We start from the raw sequence: 9,827 nt of genomic DNA, 5'->3' as shown, positions 1-9,827 counted from the left end.
CTCAATTTTAAAAACCAGTTTCTTCATTCCCCAAAGTCCCTTCCCATGACTAAATTCCAGTGGGAAAACGCGCTCTACATGAGGGCTTTGAAACTCTGCAAAGTTGGAAATGGTCAGGAGGGCTGTTATCCAAAAATACAAAGGAAATAAGACACCCTACCCAGAAGAAAAATATCGGTAGGCCCCAAAGCAAACCTCTGATGATGTCCGCTTGAAATGGCATCGCCCTAGCCACCTGGCCTGCTTTTCACAGATGAGCAGGGTCTGGTTACAAGGCCACTCAGGACCTAAATCCACTTAGCTTACCTTTCTAGCACACCCAGGAAACACCTGTGACACTGAAGAGTCCAGGAGCACTAGCGAGCGGAGAGGCCCCGATGATTGATTTCCCCTGAGCTCCTTGACAGTGAAGGACCAGGTCCTCTGGGCTTTCCTGGGAAAGGATGCTCGAGAGAGGCTGCAACTGGAGTTCGCTGGGACAGTGCTGGAGCCCTCCTGACTCTTACACAAGCGCTTCGAGCTCTTGAACATAGATCCTTTACCCTAACATAGAAGCAACAGTTGGCATTCAGTCTACCTCATAGTCTTTGCAAGACAGCATGAATTTTACTGTTGATCTTTATTTCTTCTTCCATTTTTTTGAATGTGAGTATGCGTGTTTTTACACGGATGGGGTTGTGCGTGTGGAGGCGGTGCTTGTGCACGTGCGTATGATGCATGTGGAGGCCCAAGATCAGTGTTGGAAGTCCGACGTAGTGAAGCACAGTCTCTCAATGAAACCCAGGGAGCATGCATCCGGCTGGTCTTTCCAACCTGGGGATCCCCTGTCTCTGCCTTCCTAGGTTGGGTGCTGAAGATTCGAACACCTCTCCTCACACTTGCGTGGCAAGCTCTTTAATGACTGGGCCATCTCCTCAGCCCCTTTGTTGGTCTTTTCTCCTCTCTTCATCCTGTTTCTGCCATCTAACAGGATGTCTGGCACATTATAAAAAGGTTAAGAAAAGAGCCTAGGCAGTTTGGATGCTCACCTTACTAGACCTGGATGGAGGTGGGTGGTCCTTGGACTTCCCACAGGGCAGAGAACCCTGATTGCTCTTTGAGCTGACAAGGGAGGGGAACTTAACTGGGGGAGGGAGAGGGAAATGGGAGGCGGTGGCGGGGAAGAGACAGAAATCTTTAATAAATAAATTAAAAAAAGAATACCATACAGGCTGGGCATGGTGGCATACACCTTTAATCTCTACACTGGGGAGGCAGAGGCAGGGGAATGTCTGTGAGTTTGAGATCAAGTTGGCCTACATAGCAAATTCCAGGACAGCAAGAGAAAGACCCTGTCATGAAAAAATAAAATAAAACTATTGTGGAGGCTGGGAAGGTGGTTCAGCAGTTAAGAGCACTTGTTGCTCTTGCAGAGAACCCAGGTTTGGTTCCCACACAAACATGGTGGTTCACAAGCACCTGTAAATCCAAATCTAGGGGATTTGACACTTTCTTCTGACCCCTACAGGTACGAGGCACAAACATGGTGTACATACATACATACATACATACATACATACATACATACAAGAAAATGCTCAGACACACAGAAATCAAATAAATCTAAAAACACCATTTGCAAAGGAAGTGATTAGAGACAAGATTTTATATAGTCTGACCGTTTCCACAGTTTGCAGATCTCTGAAAGAAGTGAAGATAAACAGATAATAATAATAGCAATCTTTCTGGTCCCAATACATGAAATGATTATTCTTTATGTGAAGAGAGCCAGCATACAGGCTTCAGAGTGTAAAGAAGATAGAACCAGAGCCTGTAGCTGTATGGGTGTCTGGGCTTCTTGCCTTATCAATACCCCTGTCACTGGCTATCAACAGTGCATGTTGGGTATGAGAGAGGGTTGGGAAGGGTAGACTCTAGTCATCAAGAAATAGTCTTGGGGCCCACTTACTCCCCCAAACTTCCTTGCTGAGAGGAACCCTAATTTCCCCCATTTCATGAAGTTGCTTTGTCATCAATAATCAAATGTGTAAAGTTGCAGAGTGAGCTCTAAATAAACCCAGGCAAAGGCTACTGTAATGTAAAAAGGCTTGGTCAAGTTCTACGCCTCTGGCCCACGATAAACACAATGTGTTACCACTTCTGCTACACATTCATTGAATTTAGTATACTAAGTATCTCACGTGTGCCAGACAGGCTGGGAAAAGATGGGTTTTGCCTGGGCAGCCATGGTCCTTCAAGTCTAGGGACAGAGAACAAGCTGGCAATTAGAATGTCATGTAAGGTGGACTCTGACAGCAAAGCCAGCTGTATGGAAAGAGCCAGGTTCTCTGAGAAGGAAGTAAGTTGGGACTATTGCTCGAAGTAGACAGAGTAGAAGAAAACAAAATGGATGAATGACAGCTACACACGCATAATGAGTGGGCGGGAATGGTGACTAAGATCAGTACTGAGTAGTGTTTCTGTCTTATCTCCACAGCTAGCTGGCTACAAATGTGGTTTGCTATCAAACTATTCATTAAAATAATCACATTGGATGGCTTAGCCTGAGGGCCTCAGGAGGAGTCAGAAGGAGTTTCACCATCATGCCTAGACCAGGGAGAGCACTATATAAGCTGTCCTGGAGCACAATAAAATTGGCATTCTTGTTTCAAGAGTGACCCATGTCTCTCTGTGTGCTTTAATCTCCAGCCCCTTGCCTGACTCATGAACCGGCCCGTAGTGCAGGCGCTGCAGGTGGAGGCTCCAGCGAGATTGGGAAGTAGGGACCGCTGAGAGATCGCCCTCAGATGGATGGATGGTGAGGGTGAATTGAAGATGGATGTGTTCTTTAATCTCCAGACCCTTGCCCGATAGCAGTTCCAGGTGGTGCAGGCGCCGCAGGTGGAGGCCCCGCTGGGCTCGGGAACTAGGGATGCTCTGAGGGACTCCAGCCCTCCGGAAGATTGGCAAGCAGGAAAGGAATAAAGAAAGGGCAAGAGGGTGAAGGATGGGGCAGATTCTTCCAAGGTCGCTCTTGTAAAGGAATTGCAGGTACTACTTGAAAAACAGGGTGCTGGGTTTAAACAAAGTCTTTAAAAAGACAGTAAACTTGCAGAAAAAGTAATAGGAATAAAGGAGTAAAGATATAAAAATAAGCCACGTAAAGGTGGAATATGCAGAGAGAATCTGGATTATGTATATGATTGTGTTTTCTTTGAAGTGTTTGACTGTGAAGGAGCAAACTAAAGAGAGACATTTCATTGTACAGACTGTTAAACTAAACCAGTATATATACTCTAAAGGTATCTAGACTTTAAGGCTTGAACCTAAGGATATGTTGTGGACCAAGACCCCCCCCCCAAAGGCCACCTTGGAAACCCCATAAAATTACTTCATCAAATAAAAAGCAAGAAGCAGTTTTAAGAGTCCCAAATTCCTTAAATGATTGTTTACTGAAGATTGTGGGGTTGGAGAGCAGCTTGTTCTCCAACTGTTGGGCTTGTACCATCAGTCACTGCCAACAGGCACGATAGACCCCCGGTCAGGAATCCTCCGGTGCTGATGCCAGTGGGCCTGGATAATCCCCTATAGCCGTACTTTCTTTCCATTGATTGGGCTGTGGGACAGTCAGTCATTCCCATTAATTGGGGACACAGTAATGTTACTGGTATGTGGAATTTATCTGGCAGTTTGTGTTTTCAGACCCTTGGCTGCGCAGGATCCTACCTTGTTTAATGGCACAGCAAAACGGAATGCTACAAGTATCTTTGAAAATACCTTGCAGTTAAACCAGAGCCAAAAATAAGACTTCTCACACAGCTGTCTGTAACTAACCACACCTTGAGTGATTCTGCCCTTAACAGCTCTCAAGATTCATGTCATTTTTTTTTTTCAGTTTTTCGAGACAGGGTTTCTCTGTAGCTTTGGAGCCTGTCCTCGAACTCACAGAGATCGGCCTACCTCTGCCTCCTGAGTGCTGGGATTAAAGGCGTGCGCCACCACCGCCCGGCCTAAATTTCATGTCATTTAAGCAGCTGTTGGGCAAACGAGATGACTGCCGCTGTGATTTGGGTTCCAGGCCTGGTACCTATCCCAGTGAATCAGCTGGTGCCAAGCGATCCCCACAGAGACTTCAGGATCACCATGACTGGAGTGGCCGCTATTATCACTGCTGCAGCCTCCACTGCAGCAGCCAGAATTGCCATCAGCCAGACGGTGGCTGTGGCTAGCACAATGGATCCCCTAGCCAGACTGGTCTAGAAAAGAGGGAGCTGTTGAGGACATGGAAGGCAAGCAAAAAAAAAAAAAAAAAAAAAAAAAAAAGCGGTTAAATATGCTTCTTTTTTCCATTTTACAATTTTGCTTCTTTGTCAAAAATCTGTTGTCTGTAGGCACAGAGATTCAAGATGGATTGGTATCAGTTCCTTTGATCCTCATATCTGTTTTCAAGCTGTTTTCAGTACAGGCTCTGTAGTGAAGTTTAAAGTCAGAGATGCATTCAGAAGTTCCTTGATTGCACAAAGTTGTTTAGGATTAATTAGACTGTCCTGAGTTTCTGTTTCTCCATATGAAGTTGAGGATTGTTCTTTTGACATCTGTGAAGAATTTTGCGGTAATTTTAATGAGCATTTGCATTGAATCTGTAGGTTGCTTTCAGTAAGATTGCCATTTTTGCTATGTTTGTTCTACCTTCACAGGAGAATAGGAGATCTTTCCATTTTTTGACGTCTTCAATTTCTTTCTTCAGAGATTTAAAGTTCTTGTCACACAGGTTTTTTTCACTTGTTTGGTTAAAGTTCCTCCAAGACATTTTATGGAATTTGTAGCTATGGTAAAGGATGTTGCTTTTCTGATTTCTATCTCAACTCATTTTCATTGTGTAAAAGAGGAGCATTTGCGTTGTTTTCAGACTCCGGCTGTGACAAAATAATTCTGCTATGAACATAGGTGAGCACGTGTCCTTATGGTTTGGTTGAGCATCTTTTGTGTGTAGGCCCAAAAGTGGCATTGCTGAGTCTTAAGGTAGATTGTTGCCTGGTTTTCTGGGAAATCACCATCCTAGAATCCAAGTGGCTGTGCTACTTTGCACTGCCACCAGCAATGGAGTTTTTCTTTACCCCACATTCTCTTCAGAATAAGTTGTCAGCAGTGTTTTTAATCTTGGTCATTTTTACAGGGATAAGATGGGATCTCAGAGTTGTTTCGATTTGCACTTCTCTAATGGCTAAGGATGTTGAACATTTGTTTTAAGTGTCTTTCAGTCATTTTAAGTTAATCGGTTGAGAGATTTTGGTTTAAGTCTGTACCATATCCTTTTATTGGACTGTTTGTTCATTTGATGACCAATTTCTTGAGTTTATAAGTTTTAGAGTGGCTTAGTAAGGATCTTTTCTCATTCTATAGGCTGATGGTTTCTGTGCCACTGGGGTATATATGAGATGTGCCTATGTATTCAAGTGAACTTCTAACTTTTTTTCTGTGAGGCTCAGGATTGTTGGTTTTGATTCATTTAAACTTAAATTTTGTGTTTAGAGATAAATATGGATCTATTTTCATTCTTCTACATGTTGACATCCAGTTATGCCAGCATCATTAGTAGAATATGCTTTCTTTTTCCATTTTCCTATCAGTTATACAGACTTGCAACTTAAAAGGAAGATAGTTTGGGGCTGGAGAGATAGCTCAGTGGTTAAGAGCATTGTCTGCTCTTCCAAAGGTCCTGAGTTCAATTCCCGGCAACCACATGGTGGCTCACAACCATCTGTAAAGAGGTCTGGTGCCCTCTTCTGGCCTGCAGGCATACACACAGACAGAACATTGTATACATAATAAACAAATAAATAAATAAATATTAAAAAAGGAAGATAGTTTACAAACTTTTAATTAGATATACAATGGCTAAAACCTTAATTATAATATTCTTATGGGAGACCTTGAGCCACTAAGTAAAATTCTTAAAGGGAGCAATGAGTCAAATTCCAGTAGACAGCTGTGTTGAAATAAGAGCAGCAGGGCTGCGTCCCCAGCACCCCAGCCGCCTGGCTAACTTATGCCCGAAATAACAACACACAAACTGTATTCATTTAAACACTGCTTGGCCCATTTCTATCTATCCTCTTCTAGGCTAATTCTAACATATTAATTTAGCCCATTTCTTATCATCTATGTAGCACCGCTAGGTGCGCTTACTGGGAAGATTCTAGCCTAAGTCCATCCTGGGTCGGAGCTTCATCGCATATGCCCAGGAGAGCAAAGCAGGGCCTCTGCTCCAGAGAGCAGAGCTGTCGAGTCTACCCGGGAGAGCTGAGCATGGCGTCTCTGCTCCAGAGAGCCGAGCTGTCGGGTCTGAGCTCACTTCCTCTTCCTCCCAGCATCCTATTCTGTTTACTCCTCCCATCTATGTTTTAACCTATTAGGGCCAAGGAGTTTCTTTATTGCTTAACCAATGAAACCAACAGATTGATATATGACACTCCCATATCACAGCTGCCAGAAGCTGCCAGATGCACACTCAAGCAGAGAGAGTATATTAATTATAATTCAGCTATGGCAAGTGTGTATATTAAATACAAAACTTATCCTACAGCAGTTTTGTGTAAAAAAATGGTTCACTTTTTATGACTGCACCTTCCCATTTTGCCATTAAGATATTAAACTCTTAATTTAAAGATGTAGCTTATTTAATACAGAGGAACAGGATGGAATCTAGGAGATATTTTGGCAGAGAACTGACTATGATCAATGTTTCTTAAACTAAGCAATAGATTAATTAATAATTTTAAAGTAGTGATCCTTGGACAATTGCGTTTGCTCAATTAAAAAGCCAGAGTAATAATCTTTTCCCAGGGCTGGAGAGATGGCTTAGAGGTTAAGAGCATGAGCTGCTCTTCCAGAGGTCCTGAGTTCAATTCCCAGCAACCACATGGTGGCTCACAACCATCTGTAATGAGATCTGATGTCCTCTTCTCGTGGGCAGGCATACATGCAGATAGAACACTGTATACATAATAAATAAGTAAATCTTATAAAAAGTTTAAAAAAAAGGAAATAAAAATAACCTTTTCCCAGCTGATTGTTGCTATTCGCACAACTGTATTTTGCTAATATCATGGCTAAAGATCCCTCTAAGGATGTTATGCTAAATTTTATAAAAGGGTCTTCCAATAGAAGGACTGCATACATGGTTAATAATGAAAAGGAATTGTGGAGAGTGCCATAGTTTCTTTCTTTTTTTCTTTTTTCTTTTTGGTTTCTTTTTCTTTTTTTTTTTCTCATAGTTTCTTGAAACAACTCAAGAGGATAAAAGGTGCAGACAGATCTGACATGGCGACACCAAGGCGACCTTGCTAAGGGGAAGTGAAAAAGCCCTTGCAATGAATTATAACAAGACCCAGCCTATATTAATTTGGGGTCGAGGATGTGTTTGTGCATTTTGCAGAAAAAAAAATAAAGCTGGATGAGATGACTGCATATACAGTGAAGGAGAGGCAGACCTGGTGACTTCGTAGCTGCAGACGCCCCCAGAGAGGAGTTGGAGAGGAGTCCTTGGTCCAGTCTTCCCCACCTCCTCAGAGAGGAGGGCCTGGTCTGCAGAACCTGCTGCTACCGCTCTGCGCTGCAGGGTGCCATGCTGCACTGAGGGACGGATGCTGAGCTGCTTCCAGACACTCAGGACACACACACACACACACACACACACACACACACACACACACACACACGGTCACAGAAGTCCTGCTGCACGATGACAACTTCTTGCTTGCAGTCTGAATCCTGTTTGCTTTGGAGCCGAATTAGAAATGCAGACCGGACATTTGACTGTTTTAGTCTCTGGGACACAGATCTCATTTTGATTAAAATATTGGGCCTGAGAACTAAGACCTAAGCTTTCCCCTCAGGGAAAGAAAGACTCAATATAAAAGAAAGACTCACTTAAGAGGGGTGCAGCCTAAGGGTTTAACTACTACTCAGAGGCTGGAACTGGTACTGGGTAACAGCAACATCTCTGTATTCTCATCCATCAGAAAAACTTTTCTTCTCTTTTGATTAATGCGGATTTAAGAAAATTGTGATATGGTTAATTGTGTATTTATTGTTAATTCCCATTCTAGAATTATGGTATTGACCTGCTAATGTTTGTAACTGCTTATGAGGTGTTGAAAAAAGTTTGACAGGCCTTATAAATGTTTGGATTTAATTGTGGATTTAATGTTAATTATGGTATTAACCTGATAATGTTTGTAACTGCTCATAAGATGTTAAGAAAAGTTTGACGGGCCCTATAAATGATTGGATTTATGCATGTGTTAAGAGTTATAGATTTTGATACAGTATAAAATTAAGAGGTGCTCTAGACCAGCTGAAGAAACATTTTCAACTCAGGTGATCATCCTCTCCTTTAAACAGGAGACTATAGTCTTTAGGAGCAAGATTATTCATTTAAGATTATGATTTCTTTTGACAAGAAAATATGGCTCCAAGACACAGAGCTGTTGTGGGAGCTGTGGGGCTGCGTTCCTGCCGCCCAGATCCTGGCTGCCTGGCTAGCTTATGCCCCGAAATAACAACACACAAATTGTATTCATTTAAACACTGCTTGGCCCATTAGCTCTAGCCCTTACTGGCTAGATAACCCGATCAACCCATCTCTAATAAACTGTGTAGCACCAGTCTTACCGGGAAAGACTCAGCATGTCTGACCTGGCGGCTTGCTTCATCGCGTCTGCCCCAGAGAGGAGAGGAAATGGCATCTTACCTCACTTCCTCTTCCTCCCAGCATTCTGTTCTGTTTACTCCACCCACCTAAGGGTTGGCCTATCAAATGGGCCAAGGCAGTTTCTTTATTAACCAATGACCTTCCTCCATCACAGAACCCAAAGGTGTTTCTCTCCCTTAATTTCTTTTCTTCACAGAGGCCAGCAATCAGAGACGGGTTTTGAAACTTCTCCTCCTCAGATGCCTAAGACAGGAGCTCACCTGTTTTCCAAAGACAAGTAAACTTGGGTAAATGGAAAAGTCTTAGCCTAAAGCAGATGTGATAATCTGTACTGTTGCAGAAGCACAGGCTCTATTAAAATTAATAAAGGGGAGTGGATTGTAGGGCCATATTTCTACATTGTATGGCAGCCAGACTTTCAGGCCAGTTTGCACCTGCCACATAGAAGGGTCACCTAGCCTTTCCAGACAAACTGACATCCTAAACAAAGGGTCAGGATATGCTAATGTCGCTCTGCTCCTTTGTAATTTTGGTTACATTCCTTTTTTTTTAACTTTTTATTTTATGTGCATTGGTGTGAAGGTGTCAGATCTCATGGAACTGCATTTTCAGACAGTTGTGAGCTGCCATGTGGGTGCTGGGAATTGAACCCGGGTCCTCTGGAAGAGCAGTCAGTGCTCTTAACCGCTGAGCCATCTCTCCAGCCCCCTCCTTTGTAATTTTGGGAGGATGCCTGGGAAAGAGTTGTTAATTCAGTCTACGTGACAGAGCAGCCATAGTTTCGGATGTGACCTAAGTCCCATCAACCCTGAAACAGAATGCTAATGAACTCCCCCCTCAGTTTACCTTTTGATATAAAAGCTGTTTGGATAATAAAAACAGGTGATCTTCAGGATTTGAATGAACCCTGACTCCCGATATTGCTGTGTGAACTGTGTCTCGATTATTCCCACGCCTCTACACTGGTCCAAAAGATAATTTATGTCAGGACTGGATCTCAACAGACCCTCAGACCCTGAATTTTCTATGGCCCCTTGTCTGCTGAAGTAAACAGCTTGTTTTCCTGTGCTTGCAGCTGCTCTGGGCACAAGACACTCATGAGATCCTGATGGCAGGGGAGTGGTTTCTGGTG

Source organism: Alexandromys fortis, unplaced genomic scaffold, assembly GCF_014885135.2.
Source record: "Alexandromys fortis isolate MF-2015 unplaced genomic scaffold, M_Fortis_MF-2015_v1.1 scaffold_44, whole genome shotgun sequence".
Classification (NCBI taxonomy): domain Eukaryota; kingdom Metazoa; phylum Chordata; class Mammalia; order Rodentia; family Cricetidae; genus Alexandromys; species Alexandromys fortis.
Note: the sequence above shows the minus strand (reverse complement) of the source record.